The 15,431-nt window shown below is 37.8% G+C and overlaps 1 protein-coding gene across 4 annotated transcripts in view; it reads left to right on the forward strand.

The window, feature by feature from the left end:
- Positions 1–15,431, forward strand: part of KCNIP4 (potassium voltage-gated channel interacting protein 4) — a 1,119,488-nt gene that overhangs the window by 774,913 nt on the left and 329,144 nt on the right. The gene's annotated exons all lie outside the window — the stretch shown is intronic.

Here is a 15,431-nt window from a genome sequence, read left to right on the forward strand (position 1 = left end):
TTAGTCTCTTAAACTCTACCACAGTCTTAATTTCCTCATGAGTTTCAGTCCACCAGAATTTTAGAATTTCAGATAGATGCATGGATGGGTGGATGCATGGATGATGGAGGGATAGAGAGGAAAGAGAGAGAGATTTGTTGTCGTGTGTCTTTATTTTGTATAAGAAATCTCATTTCTGTTTTAATCCTTCCACTGTGTATCAGAAATGTGAGTTAACATGCTCTCCCCAACTGTTTATTAATGTGAGGACCTGGTGGGAGCTGGTGGGTATGAGCTGGGGGTGTGGATCATGTTTGGGTGTTCATCACCTATCTGCACTGCCCCCACTGCATCCTGCCCCACTCACTATAAAACTTCTTCAGGACTGTGGTTTTCTGAGCCACCCCACTTCACCCCTACTCAACCACTGGGGGGGAACAAGAAGCATTCCACGCTCCTGAACTCATGGGGGGCTAAAATAAACCTATGCTTGGAGCCCCCTTTGGGCATCATCTAATTCATCTGGTGCCATAGAATCTGAGAAGCTGAGAGACTGATTCAGGTCAGTCCACATGCAACTTTAACAGGACCCTTTTCTGTCCCCACTTGTGCTAGACGTAGATTCCACGGGATTGCCATTGCCTGGGTCGTACGTGGAGAGGACAGGACCCTCTTAAACCTCATGCCCTGAAGCTGTCTGGGATTTATATCCTTTCCCTTACTTCCCTACCTGTGAATTCAGTGAAATGGAATCTTGACTTTGACTGAGGATGAGGGTAAAGTGCAAGTAAACATTTCCCTAATCATATATAATCATATATTCCACTAAATCTTTTTGTCTTATGTCAGAGCCTATACTATTTGAAACTCAAAGTGAGGGATCAATTCTTTTGTTCTCTCTTTCTTTGATGTTCCTTTTTTTTTATTTTTTATTTTTTTATTTTCCCTGATGTTCTCCTTTTGCTGGCTGCTGTTGAAGCTGGGAGACATCCAGGGATAATGAATGCTAGGAATCAAATAATGCTGGGAATCAAAAACAGAATTGATGAATAAATCAAGATATTATCTCTCTATATAGTAGTTACTGAGATATTAGCAAATTAGAGCTGTTTCATAATCTGATAAACAGAAAACATTTGAACACAAAAAGCTCATAAGACTCAAAGGGGCAAAAGAACTAATATTTCAGGTCCCATAATGGGCATTGTATTAAGAAATTAAAACAGCGACGCCTGAGTAGCTCAGCAGTTGAGCATCTGCCTTCAGTTCTGGGCATGATCCTGGTCCTGGGATCGAGTCCCACATCGGACTTCCTGCATGGAGCCTGCTTCTCCCTCTGCCTGTGTCTCTGCCTCTCTCTCTGTCTCTCATGAATAAATAAAATCTCTAAAAAACAAAAACAAAACATTTTAATAATGCCTTTTAACCTTCAAAACAAACTTGTGAGGTATGTGATTCTTTTTCCCAATTCAGAGATGGCCAACTTGAAGCTCAAAATGGGAAGTAGTTAGCTTCGGGCCACACAATGAAAATGTGCTAGATACAGAATTAAATTTCAGATCTGACAACCAGGCTTCAAGGGCGGGACTCGTTCCCTGGTGCCACATGGGGTGAGTAAATGACTAAGTTGCATCCAATCCAATTGGGGGAAGTTATATTTGCAGCAGTAGCAAGAACTTTCTAAAATGGGGTTTTGTGAGGTAATACTAATTGGGCATTTTTATGGACATAACATTATCCCAGACAATGAGAAGGAAGATAAGAACCATCTCTGCCACAAGGGAACTGATAAGAGAGAGAGACAATGTGGAAGGGATACATGCAAGGCACCATGTGGGGGGCTGATACAGAGGGAAAGTTTTGTGAGGCAAAGGGAAATTGATTCTGCGCTTTAACTGGGGGAAGCAGAGAAGCTTCCAGAGGAAGCTGCTGTTGAGCTCTTTGGGACACTGGACACCACTGAGCAGATGGAGTAGAGTCTAAGCTGTAAAGCCATGAGAGATATGCAGAAAGATTGTAGAGTGTATTTAATAATATAAATTAACTATATTAATAAATATACTTAATTATATTCTGAGCAACTTGTAAACATTTTTTTCTGTGGTTCCTAATATTTGCATCATATTTTAAGTCAGCTTTGGTATCTACGATGGCACCATTAAGATATGAATCAATAGTCATGGAAAAACACACTTACATGGTTCCCAAGGGGCCTTTGTGAATCGCTGAGAAAAAGGCAAGAAAGTCACTCTGCCCAAAGGGAGCTGCTGCTTCAGTATGTGTTGTTAGAGGTGAAAGGGATTTTAGAAATGTTTTATTTCAGTGTTTCTCCAACTTCAGTAAAGTAGAAACCTCCTTCTAAAAGGCAGAGTTCTCTAGAACATTGACTATGAAATTCTATTTATTAAAATGTTATTTAAATTTGTACAAAGAAAAAACATAAAGCTCTTTATGTTTACAGATCATAAATAACCCCAAAGCCTAAAACTCATTTATAAATAAAATATAAATTTTATTTAAATAAAATATATAATAAATATAAATTTTATTTATAAATGTATAAATAAATTATAAGGCCAAAGAAATCTGAAATAACTGGCATTAAAGTAACGGAAGATTATGGTACCGACTGCCAAGAACAGGTACAAATTTGACATACCTATTGCTGTAGGTTATTGTTAACTCAATCCTTCTCTCATTTTTCTCCTCCCAAACTCTAGCCAAACCTTCAGTGGTACAGTGAGCTGAGCTAGCGTTCAAGTTTCCTTGTGACGGATGCATCAGTTAGATATGCTAGTTCCTTCTTTTCCCATTAGCCCCCAGAAAGTGAAGTAGCATTACCGTGGCAAGCATAAAGGTGGAAATCAGATGACCATGCTCAAGAGGCCACCTGATGATGCAGATTATGATTTTATTTATTGTTTTGGTACAATCATCAAAATGTAAGCCCCCAAATCTAAAATTCTCATTTAAAAAAAAAGGCAACAACCAATAAACTCCTGGAGAACTAAATTCTAACTTGATTATTTTAAATGTAGACCTAAATAATCGGTGTGAAAGGATTAAATATTGGACCCCAAACCACATAGTTAAGAATAGAGGAACTGCAGGTAGAAGACTTCATTAGGTTTTAGAATGTTTGGTGTCGTCCTTCAATGATGAATCTGTTTAAGTAACAGTATGTCGATATGAACAATAATAATAATACCTGTTTTTCATACATTTTTTTGTCTTAAAAATATTTAAGGGATCCCTGGGTGGCGCAGCGGTTTGGCGCCTGCCTTTGGCCCAGGGCGCGATCCTGGAGACCCGGGATCGAATCCCACATCGGGCTCCCGGTGCATGGAGCCTGCTTCTCCCTCTGCCTGTGTCTCTGCCTCTCTCTCTCTCTCTCTCTCTGTGACTATATTAAATAAATAAATAAAAATTAAAAAAAATATTTAAGTTCTCAGTTACTTCAGAAAAGAGTAGTTTCAAGTAAGCAAGCGACGAGTTTCTAAAAGTAAGATCAAAGGGGAATGCTAGAGGGAAATAACAGGAAAAAAATCACATTTCAAGATGCTTCAAAAAACTTGGCTACATTGAAATTTTGTGGGAAATACATCTGAATAACGTCTCCTCTGATTTAAGATCCTGCTGGTTGTGGAAACTAATGGTATGATTAAGAGAAATCCCCAGATTTATCCTTTCCACCATCCTCTAAGGATAAAGAAAACAACCAATTTACGTGGATTTTTATGTATTATCTCATGTAACTCTCACCAAAACCCTACTGAGGACATAAATATATATCATTTGTATGGATGAAGAAACTGAATCTCAGAGAAATTTTGTAATTTACCCAAGATCATAAAGCTAGTAAATGGAAAGGCTGCTACCTATCTATCTACAAAGAGTGATCTATTTACCTTTGAGAGAGAAAGTGTAGGGAGGAGCAGAGGGAGAGAAACAGAAAGAATCCTCAAGCTGACTCCTGGTTGAGTGTGGAGCCCGACGCGGGGCTCGATGCCAATACCCTGAGATCATGACCTGAGCACTAATCAACTGTTAAACCGACTGAGCCACCCAGGAACCCCAGAAAAGTGGTCCATTTATTTTTTTTTTAATTTTTATTTATTTATGATAGTCACACAGACAGAGAGAGAGGCAGAGACACAGGCAGAGGGAGAAGCAGGATCCATGCACCAGGAGCCCGATGTGGGATTCGATCTGGGGTCTCCAGGATCGTGCCCTGGGCCAAAGGCAGGCGCCAAACCGCTGCACCACCCAGGGATCCCAAAAGTGGTCCATTTAAATCAAAGTTCACTGGACTCCAAATCATGGGTATGTCCCCCTATATATAATCTATCCCTGCTTGGTAATATTTTAACAGCTCTACCAGTGAAACTAATATTCAAACGCAACATAGCAAGAATGAGCAGACTTCTAATGAGTACACGTCAACATTTCATTTCAAGGGAAAATAGTTGTGCCATTTCTCTTTTCTCCTACTCCTCTGTGGATTGACTCACATCTTTCAGACTGTGGATGTCTCAAAGGGAGCATATTGTAGAAAGGTAACAAAGTGAGACTAGAAAGGGTGAGTCTTTGTCTCAGAGGGACTTTTGCATGGTTGAAGGTAATTGGAGAGAACAGAAAATGTTCTCTGAGCCAACAAAGGCAGCTTTGTTTACAGCTACTATTGTTTTCAAAGAAAATGCATTATGTTTGAAGATTTTAATAGGCTTTTATTCCGATTTAAAACTGGATCCAAAAATAGAACTAATTACTTGGGAATATTTTCTGTATCACCTAAAAGAAGTTGATTTGCTATTGATTTGTAAGTCACAGGCAGCCATGAATTAAACGACACTGAAAACTTCCATTTTTATATCTTTAACCCAGAATTCTATATTGAAATATAAGCTAAATAGCTCCAAGTCAGTGGGGCGCGGTCCTTTTGAATTCGGTATGACCAAGACTGACCTCATTATCTCTCAGTCCTAACAAAGCTGTCTTTCCTCCAAATTTCCTCACGCAGCCCATGGCCAATGCCCTTGAATTATAATACAGCATGGATATTTAACAATGCAGTGTATGGATTGTTCAACAGTTTTCTTATTTCTCTATTCAATGAATGTCTGTTGAGCGTTACTATGTACCAGTCAGCAAAGCTGATAAATTTAAATTTCTGCCTCAGCAAACATAGCACATGAAGTAATGATGTACAGTATTTTACAAATGCTAGAGACATTAGTTTAAAATCAAACACCAATGTATATTGTATTACATTATCCTTTGTCAATCGTCCTCCTATAGAGATTTTCTAATTCTTATCCACGTAGGTCTATAAAGGCAATGGTCTGCAGAACAAGCCACCTGGCTCATGATTCTGATTTAAGGATGTTTGGACCTCTTGACGCTGGACAATTGTTTTTTACCCCAATCTTCCTACCTCCCTTAGCTGTCTGTCCATAATTTTTTAATCAATGTCTTTGAAAAGGAACTAACTTAAGTCCCTTAAAGATCAACATACACTTAACCATAGTGTCTGTGTTGAAGACCACCTCTGCCTGTGATGTGACCGTATAGATTATAGATTTTTGTGCACCTGGGCAGCTCAGTGGTTGAGCATCTGCCTTTGGTTCAGGGCGTGATCCCGGGGTCCTGGGATTGAGTCCTGCATCGGGTTCCCCACGGGGAGCCTCTTCTCCCTCTGCCTGTGTCTCTGCCTCTCTCTGTGTGTCTCTCATGAATAAATAGATAAAAATCTTTAAAAAAAGCTTATAGATTTTCAATAACCACACTAATGTTGTTTTTATGATTGTTTATACTATTTGTTTTTAAGAGCTTTACTGAGATATAATTTATATACCATAAAATTCACATTTAAGTGTATAATTGAATGCATTTATCATATTTATCTAGTTATCACGACAAACTAACAACAGAGCATTTTTATCACCTTCAAAAGAAACCCCATATCCCTCTAGCTGCTATCCGATCCTCCATCTTCCCCAGCCCTAAGCAACCACAAATCTATTTTCTGCCTCTCTATATTTGCCTTTTTATGACGTTTCATATAAATGGAATCCTACAACATGCGATCTTTTACGTCTGGCTTCTTTCACCAAGCAAAACATTTGTGAGGTTCATGCGTCTTGTAGCATTTATCAAGAATTCGATCTTTTTTTTTTTTTTTTTTATTGTTGAGTGATGTGTTCTTGTATGGGTATGCCACATTTTCTTCATCTCTTCACATGTGAATGGGCACTTGGGTTGTTCCCACTTTTTGACTGTTAGGAAGTTGCTATGAATATTCGCATGCGAATCTTGGTGCAGACTTTTCTTTGGGGAAGATACTTAGGATTGATATTGCTGAGTCCTATGTTTATATGTTAAGTCCGTGTAACTTTCTAAGATATACTATTTATTTTACTGGTATAATTGTTTATTGTCTTGTTTTAATTTTGGAGTTTCGTGGAGGAAGAGAAACTAACAAAACTTTCTTGGAAAGTATGTTGCTTTGTCTTGTTGTTTGTTTGGATTTGAACCAGTTGTATGTTCTCAGGACTGGAAGGACGTTCAGGCACAGCATCCTCTGGAAACCCTCAGTCATCCCTGCTCATAGAATGTTCTGCTCGGGTTCCTAGCTATTTACTCACTGCACAAAGTAAACATCTAAAAGCCTCTTGAGACGATTCGAAATTGTGTCTCTTTTTAAGTTAAAACTCTTTGAAGGTGTGAAAATAGCATATCAAGGGAAAATCAGATGTATATTTATCAATAGGAATAATATCTAAAATGTGAAATAAAAAGCAATCTATTTTCTACATTCAAAACAAGTATTTTCTTTTTTTTTTTTCCAAACAACTGTTTTCAAATGAACTCTTGAATAACTAGCTTTAATATTTTGGATTATGATATTTGTTGGCTTCTACAAAGAAAATTGATATTTTTGATGCCCATATAAGCAGTTATCTGATGAATACAACAGGTAGTGACAGAGAACATAAAAGCTAAAGGAGCCTAGAATGAGCATCATCTATTAAACAGCCTGTTACCTGCATAGTGAGCTATAGGGACAATTATAAATAAATTATGACTATTAATACAACATCACAAAGGTAAACAGAGGATTCAGCAACATATTGATTGTTACAATCTTACTTTTTTTCTTATGCAAAGGGAGCAAAGATGGCAGGGCACTAAGAAATGAGAAGTCATGAGATTGGCAGTAAATCAAGAGGGGATGAGGGAACAAGAGTATCCATTCATTACCACTCGTCTGGCTAATTGCACCATTCCAGTTATTGTTTAATATATTTTGTCCTCCTATCATAAAAGGTGTTCCATGTCCCCTCATGCATTTCTGTCTATGGTAAATTTAAGTCTCTCCAGAGAGTCTGTGGGTTTTTAATTTCATTTTAGTAAAGTACAGAGATAAGCCGAGTGACATATTCAGATTTGTAAGTACATGCAGTAGAATATTGTAGTGTATACATTATGTATTAGGATTTGTCCAATTTCGCTTTTGCTGGTTTCTTGGGAATTTTTGTCGTAGCATCTGTGCTGAATTTTCTTGGCCATTACACGCGGCAGTGCATTACAACTAAGCAGCTGCGGATACATACAAAACTCGTCCAAAATAACACCTGCGGTATCAGCCTTTTTCATAGCTTCCCACGGAGAGAATCTTATTTATTAGAGTGGCTTATATATTACAGTGAAACAAAGTCACATACACTGGGTGGGGAGGACTAGAATTTCCCTTGGTGGTTGTTAGCCATGAGAAAAAAAATGGGGAAAACATTAATTTTCAAACCAGAATATACATTTTACACACTAATTGAAACATTGGATATACATGGAAAGTATTAATTTGTATTCTAGTTACTGAAAGCAACCAGTGCAATTATTTTTTTATTTAATTGACTTTTAAAAGAGATTTATTTATTTATTTATGAGAGACACAGACTTAGAGAGAGAGAGGCAGAGACGTAGGCAGAGGGAGAAGCAGGCTCCTCGCAGGGAGCCTGATGTGGGACTTGATCCCAATCCTGGGATCACGGCCTGAGCTGAAGGCAGGCACCCCTCATTGATGTTTTAACTGAACAAATTTGAGTGAATTTTACTGAACTGATACTTGTCTTTAAAGAGACAAGTATTTTGTTCTTTTTTGTTTGTTTTTTGTGGGTTTTTTTTTTTTTGTCTTTAATTTTGGATTATGTCAACATCTAGACTGATAATGATAAGATAATGGTCAAAAAGAAGTTAAAGGGAGGGTAGAACTTTCTAGCCTTTTATTAACCTCCAGAAAGAGGGTAACATCAACATTTTCATTTGAGAGAAGCCATCTTTAACCATTGATGTGAGTGGAGTGAAACCCCTCTGGAAGCTTCCTTGCCTGGAAAACAGATCAGGGACTTTCCATGCTAGCCCACTCATCACCTTCCCCCTGTATCTACTTAGCTCCCCAGACTACTCGGAGAGAAACCACACATGCACATGCATCACTTCCTGAGCTGCTGGTATCTGACAGCCCCCCATGTTAATTAATAACCCTACTATCCTCTCCATTATGCTTATTTGAAAAATGAGGGTCATTTTTAATCTTGCCCTTGCCCTCTCTTGTGCCCCACTTCCAACTAATTTCTGAACTTTAGCATTCTTTTCTGTTGTTGTTTGTTTCATACAATTGCTAGTACTTTTTGGTCCTATTACTTCATTAAGAAGCAGTACAGGTAATGGTTAAGGACACAGAAGCTGGGCTCCTAATCCTCAATTGGGCATTCCCTAGTTGTATACACTCAGCCAAGTCTCCTAAACTGTTTGCCTCAATTTCTTCTTCTGTACAACAAGCCAGTTGATGCTGGCCATCAGCAGGAGGCTTCAATCCTTCTCCCGGTGGACCTTTCTTGTCGGATTGCTGGAGTTTCTTCACAGGTGGCAGCTGGCTTCCCCCAGAGTGAGTGACCCAGGAAAGTACACGGCGGGAGCCACAATATCTTTAATAACATGGTCCCAGAGGTCAGACAATTTCATTTCTCTAATAACCTATTGTTACATAGGTGAGTGTGGGACCTCTCCCATAGGGAATGAAACCGGGAGGCCCAGTTCATTGCGGCCATCGTGGAGGCCAGCTGCTATGCTTACTATCAATGCTTCTGCCTTACATCCGCTTTCCTGTCTTCTCTTGTGTTATGCTCCCAATTAATCAATTAATTTTTCCCTCCCATCTCTTGCATCTCCAACAATTTTCCAGCCATTAGCAACCAGAGCCACCCCTTCTCATTTTCTATGAACTTCTTATACAATTCAGATTTTAACTCTTTCTCCTATTAGTTGTTAATATCTTCTCTAAGCATATCCCTTTGCTTTAGATAACAGTTTTTCATTGTATGAGGAGTTTTAATCTTTCTGTAGTCAAATCTGTCAGTGGTTTTGTTGTGATGTCTTCTATCCTTCTATAAAAGGACTATTCCTCTAAGAAGCTCACATCGTTCTATTTTAGACTAGAATGTTATTTATTATTTTCAAATAAAGTTTTGGTTCATGTGAAATTTGTTTTGCCATCTGTTATATGGTATAGATCTAAATTAGCTTACCTCACAGACTTTTAAAAAATATTTTCATGTTAGCTCATCTACCTTATTTTCATTTTATAAATTTCACTGGTCTCTATTTTCTATTTTTTACAAACAGAACATTAGTTATCCTTTTTTTAAAAGAAACTTTATCATTTTCTTTATGATTGTCCCCATAATGTCTCTAACTCGTATCTCTGAAAAATAGAAACTAGATTTATAAACATGCATTTGATTGAGTTTGATCAAATAACTGAGTTCTCTCTCTCTCTCTCTCTCTCTCTCTCTCTCTCGTATGTCTCCCACTGAGATCACAAATCTTGAAGTCAAAAGAGCTCTGCAGGACACACTGATGTTTTGGTTGTATGAAATTTCCTACTTCTCATCCTGGGGTACAGTGTTACTGTTAATTCAACTGCTTTTCTAATTTTAGAAGGCAATTTGTATTCAGCTTATGTTGACCTTTAAATCAAGTGAAAAATGAAAGTCAGTGCTTTTATTATTGGAATACAAGTTAAGTCACATTCTGACTGTAATTAAGGGTTATTAAGAAGGTGACTTATTTTCCTGCAGAGTTGATGCCATTCATGCCTGTATTTGGAGACACCGTCATCACCCACTATGTAGAGTAATCTCCAGTTTTATGAAGTGTCATGTACAACATAAAATTGTTTCTTAAACATTGTTGCCTTTTCAATCTTAAAAATTTTATTGGAGAAAGTTTCAAAAACAGCCCTCATGGTAGGAAGCAAATTATTTGTTCAGGAATAAACTTTACTGAGTATATACATATAGCCTTTTAATGATTTATCTTCATTTAAAATATTGCTTCAAAATCTGTAATTTTTTTAGGTATCCTGGTTGCAGGGTACTTGTATGCTCTTGAATGATGGGCTCTAACCTCTATCTTGCACTTCTGCATAATAAATTATTTCCTGGGGCCTTCAGATGATTTTAGCTCATATGTCCATAATGGTGCTCATCACACCGTATGACATTTAGTCATTGATGCCTCTGTTTCCAGACTAGGTTGCAAGTTGGTACTTGCTTAAGAAATGTAATAGGAAACTGGCTAGTCATTGCTTGAGCTACCTGGATATTTGTTTATTTCTATCATAAAGTCATGCTCCCTGTCACCATCTACAAGGCCCTTTCGCTGGGACCATGAGGCCCGAAAGGGAAAGAGAACCACATTGCTTGCTCCAATATTGGCTCTCTCCTCCCTGTACTAACAAGTATTGCCAGGAATCTCTGCACGTGGTTGAGGAGGGTGGTAGGAAGGGAGGACACACAACAGAAATTTGAATGGATGGCTCTGAATCCAAATACTCACTCAATTTCGTTCTTTAGCCATAATCTATATTTGCAGAACAAAGTAGATAAGAAAGAGAAAAAACCTGGCTATTCTGGGTTTGAAACTTACAATGAACTACATGTGTAATTTGAAAATGGTGTATTTTCTGGGGTGGTGAATTAAGTAAATGACTGTACTTTTTAGACTGACCCATACTGAAGGATACAGAGACATCCGTCCTTTAACTCTTCATCTGTGGGAGAGCAGATAGTCCGCAGTATGCTTTGGGGATAGTGGGATCTACTCAGTGTCTTAGTGATTCAGGGAAAGTACCTTTAAATTGATTCATGAAAAATGCCCTTAAGGAAGCCTTGGTACATAGCAAATGTTCAGATAGTGGTAGTTATTTACAGTCATTAATTTATTGCATAGACATATGGGCTTGAATAAACTGGGACAGGAAGCTGGTGATAGCAGACATTGTATAGATTGCAGGGTTGGACAAACGCCAGTTTGAATTATAGTTCTGCCATTAATTAACTCTGTAACTCCGTAATTTGGGCAGTTACTGAGCCTGAATCTTCGTTTCCTCAACAGTGTAATGGGGATAACAGTTGCTCTTTTTCATGGTTATTGGGATTACATGAGGTTTATGTAAACTGGGCATCCATATGTAACATAGATGGCATGGAACCTGAAGCACTCAGCAAACGGAATTTCTGAGTATAGGAATCAGGAGACCTGAGTCCAAGCCCAAGTCTTTTCATTCATTAGCTGTGAGATGTTTATGAAACTACTTTATTCTCTTAAGCCTCAGTGTCCGTTTCTGGACCATGAAGAGTGAGATGAAATGGTGTTCAGTATTTGCACATATGTTTACTCTGACACTTACCCTTTTTAAATTAACATTTGCCTTTGAAAATATAATTATTTGTTAATGCATTTTTTCTTGCCATATTTGAACTCTTAGAGTTATTCATCTTTGCATAGCCATAACCTAGCACAGTGCCTGGCACATAAAATTTGCTCAATAAATGCTGAGTGAATAAAAGTATGAATGACGGCATGAGTAGAAGCATACATATTTTCACAAGAATGATGCATGAGCAATATACAAGGACGGAGAAGCAATGACTGCCCTCATTTCAAGCTACAGCCAGGCATTAGAAAATTGGAAGTTGGTTGAGCAAAATGTCCCCAAGGATATTAAAGATGAATAGCTTTTTCCTCTACATGAAATTATTGCTAACACAATTACATGTGTCAAAATTAAGTTTACTTTTACTGCCTTTGCAGTGCAAGATGTAATTGGCACTGGTTCTATTAAAATTGGTCTGTGTTTACTCTATAATTTTTGTAAATTTAGCATAGCAATATTTTCTCATTTATCATTTACCCAGTTTTTTCACAAACGAATTTGAGGAAAAATATGTCATTTGTAATGTTTTAACACATTTTATTTCAAATCTGATTACTTTTCAAAATGAAACACAACAAATGATTCTGGGGTTCGTAAGTGTAAAAATATATTTTGAGGTTTGTTTTCTTTTCATGACAAAAAAAACCCAAAATTATTGTTATTAAAAAGATCTATAATTAAGAATAATTTGAAAATATTGAGGAGAGGGATGCCTGAATGGCTCAGTGTTTGAGTGTCTGCCTCTGGCTCAGGGTGTGATCTCAGAGTCCTGGGATCAAGTCTCACATCGGGCTCCCCCTGGGGAGCCTGCTTCTCCCTCTGCCTGTCTCTCCCTCTCTTTGTATGTCTCTCATGAATAAATAAATAAAATATTTTTTTTAAAAAATGAAAATATTGAGGATAAATATAAAACTGAATAAATAAAGCATATTGGAAATAGAAGGCCCTACTCTTCTTTTCATCTATATACTACTTTCATCGGAAATAGTACATTTCATGTGAATTTGTCTTTAAACAAAGTCTTTTGAAGGCAAGTTTATCTGTCACCTCCCTTTTGGGGATATCTATTTTCCTTTTTTTAGAAACACTCATATGCCTCAGAACTCTGCATTGGGTTTTTTATTGTCCTTATTTCAGTAAAACGTGTCTGTTCCATTGCCTCATTCATTCAATAAATGATCATTTAGCAACTAGATATGCCTTACATTCTGATATATGAAGCCAACTGACATCATCTTGATGACTGCTCTCATCGAGCTTAGAGTTCAGTAAAGAGACAAATATATAAACACAAGTAAATAATATAAAGACAACTTGAGACGAGTGCCATGAAGAATGAGAACAGCATATGTGTTTGAAAAAGAATAGTGGCAGGACAGGGTAGGGAGGCTCCTGATTTACAATGGCAGGATCACAGAACATCTTTCTGGGGAAGGGAAGTCTATACGGAAACTTATAGGATGAGGAATTGGAGCAAGGATTGAGGGCAGTGTGTTAGAGACTATTCCAGCTAAAAGAAAGGAAGGGTGCATATTTTAGGATAGAAAATTTGGGTAGGCATATCAGGATAGAAAGTAAGGAGTGTGTGTGTCTTGTAACAAAAAAGAAATAGCAAGGACAAGGCTATGCAGAGTTTGGGTGGTGTGATCAGGTTTGCATTTTGAAATGATCACTCTGGATGAAATGTAGAGATTAATTTAGGTCCAAGAATGTGAGGGAAGACACTAGTTAAGAGCCCAAAGCTTCAATAGCCCAGGAATGAGGTGATCGCTCCATGGACCAAAAGGGGGGTGAGGAGGATGGAGAGAAGTGTACAGATTTGAGATATGTGTTGGTACTTGTTGCCATATGGCCTTCCTCATATTTTTGCTTTTTAACATCTGGAAATTGGATGTGTCTTTTAGTTGATGGCATTTCATGGTTTATTTTCCATCATTATTTTTCTTTCTTAGTTATGCTTAAAATAATGACACAGGGTACAATTGATGACACCTTAGATTTGATAGAACATGGAAAAGCTTGCTAATTTTATGAAGGATCATAGCCATAATTTTCTTCCTTAATATAGTTTCACTTTTAATGAGGTATCTGAAGTTATAATGGGATGTGATATCATATGAGGAAATATTTCTTTACCAAATATTTATTCATTTGTTACATCTATATTTAATGCATTCCAGGCACTGAGAAGTGTTCTGGGGATACAATGGTGAGTATAAAAATAAAATAAGAATACCTGCCTCTTGGAACTTGTAATGTAGCTGGGAAGATGGACATTGGATAAATAATAAATGCTCTTGAGTTCAGTGAAGAAATATAGCATGCTATGGCAGGGAGGAGAACATGTGCCTAATCTTGTCTTGGGGAGAAAAAAAAAAAAAGCTCTTGAGGAAATGGCATTGAATCTGAGACCTGAAAGATAAGGAATTAAAATGAAGAAGGAGGAGGGCGAAATAATCCAAGTCCTGTCTTCTGACACATTCGAGTAATGGAAATGTTAGTACAGTTGGAACCCAGAGGGAGAGAGAAGGCAAGTGATGAAGGATGAGGCTGGGGAACAGATGAGGAGAGATTTGGAGGCTAGGATGGAAGAGTGAGAGTGGATGCATGAAGCCATATAATATAAAGAGACAATAGGTGCAGCCCTGGGATGGAAATAACTAGACAGATACCAGAGATATTTAGGAGGTGGAATCCACAAGACTTGATGGTGACAACCGTCCTGATTCGACCAGTATCATCCCAATCTTAGCATTTAAAGTTCCACATCCCAGGAAATCCTCCAGTCCCAGGCAAATTAGGATGTTTGGTCATTCTAGATGAGAGAACGAGAAATCTTATTAGACTCCTATGTCTCTGGCTTGAAGAATGAAGGAGATTGTGGTACCACTTCCTGTGTCAGAACCCTGAAAGGGGCCAATTTTGAGTAGTAATGGCTAATGGTTTTGAGTTGCCAGCAACACAATTAAGTATACACTTGAATAGAAATGTCTGGTATCAGAAGAAAGATTGGTGCAGTGATAGACATTTATGACTTGTGAATCTAAGCGGTCAATGAAGCCATGGAACTGGGGAGAAAAACTCAAACTAGTGAGATTATATTGACTGAGAAGAGAAGTACATGTCCTGAAGATTTTCAACTTTAAATGTATGATAAGGAAAAATCAGGGGAAAACATTTAGTAGAGTGGCTAGAGAGAGGAAGAATCAAAGGAAAGTAAGACACAATAATCACTTCAAGGGAGTGATGAGTTGTGTCGAATGTTGTTAATACATATATATGATGATAACTGAAATTCGTTGGATTTTGAGACCTTAGCGAGGGCAATGTTTGTAGATTGATTAAAATAGAAACATGATTGGGTTGGAATTGTGTCGTGAAGTAAGTAGGGGTGAGGATATGGAGACAGCAAGTGAAGCTATTTTGAAACCTTTAACTATGACACATATAAAGATGTTGTCACCTGAAGGGGAGTAAGGAGAATTTTCTTTGGTTGTTTGAGAGAAATTTGAGCCAACAGAGACAGAGAACTTGATGGACTACAGAAGAGAGAGCGCAGGGTCTTAAGAAAAATAGAAGGGAGATAACCTAGAAAGAAAAGATAAAAATATCTTCTCTTAGCCATGAAAAGAGATGCCTTCCTAATTGTGACACAAGGGAAGGAAGAAATGAA

This window comes from Canis lupus, chromosome 2, assembly GCF_048164855.1.
Source record: "Canis lupus baileyi chromosome 2, mCanLup2.hap1, whole genome shotgun sequence".
Lineage (NCBI taxonomy): Eukaryota > Metazoa > Chordata > Mammalia > Carnivora > Canidae > Canis > Canis lupus.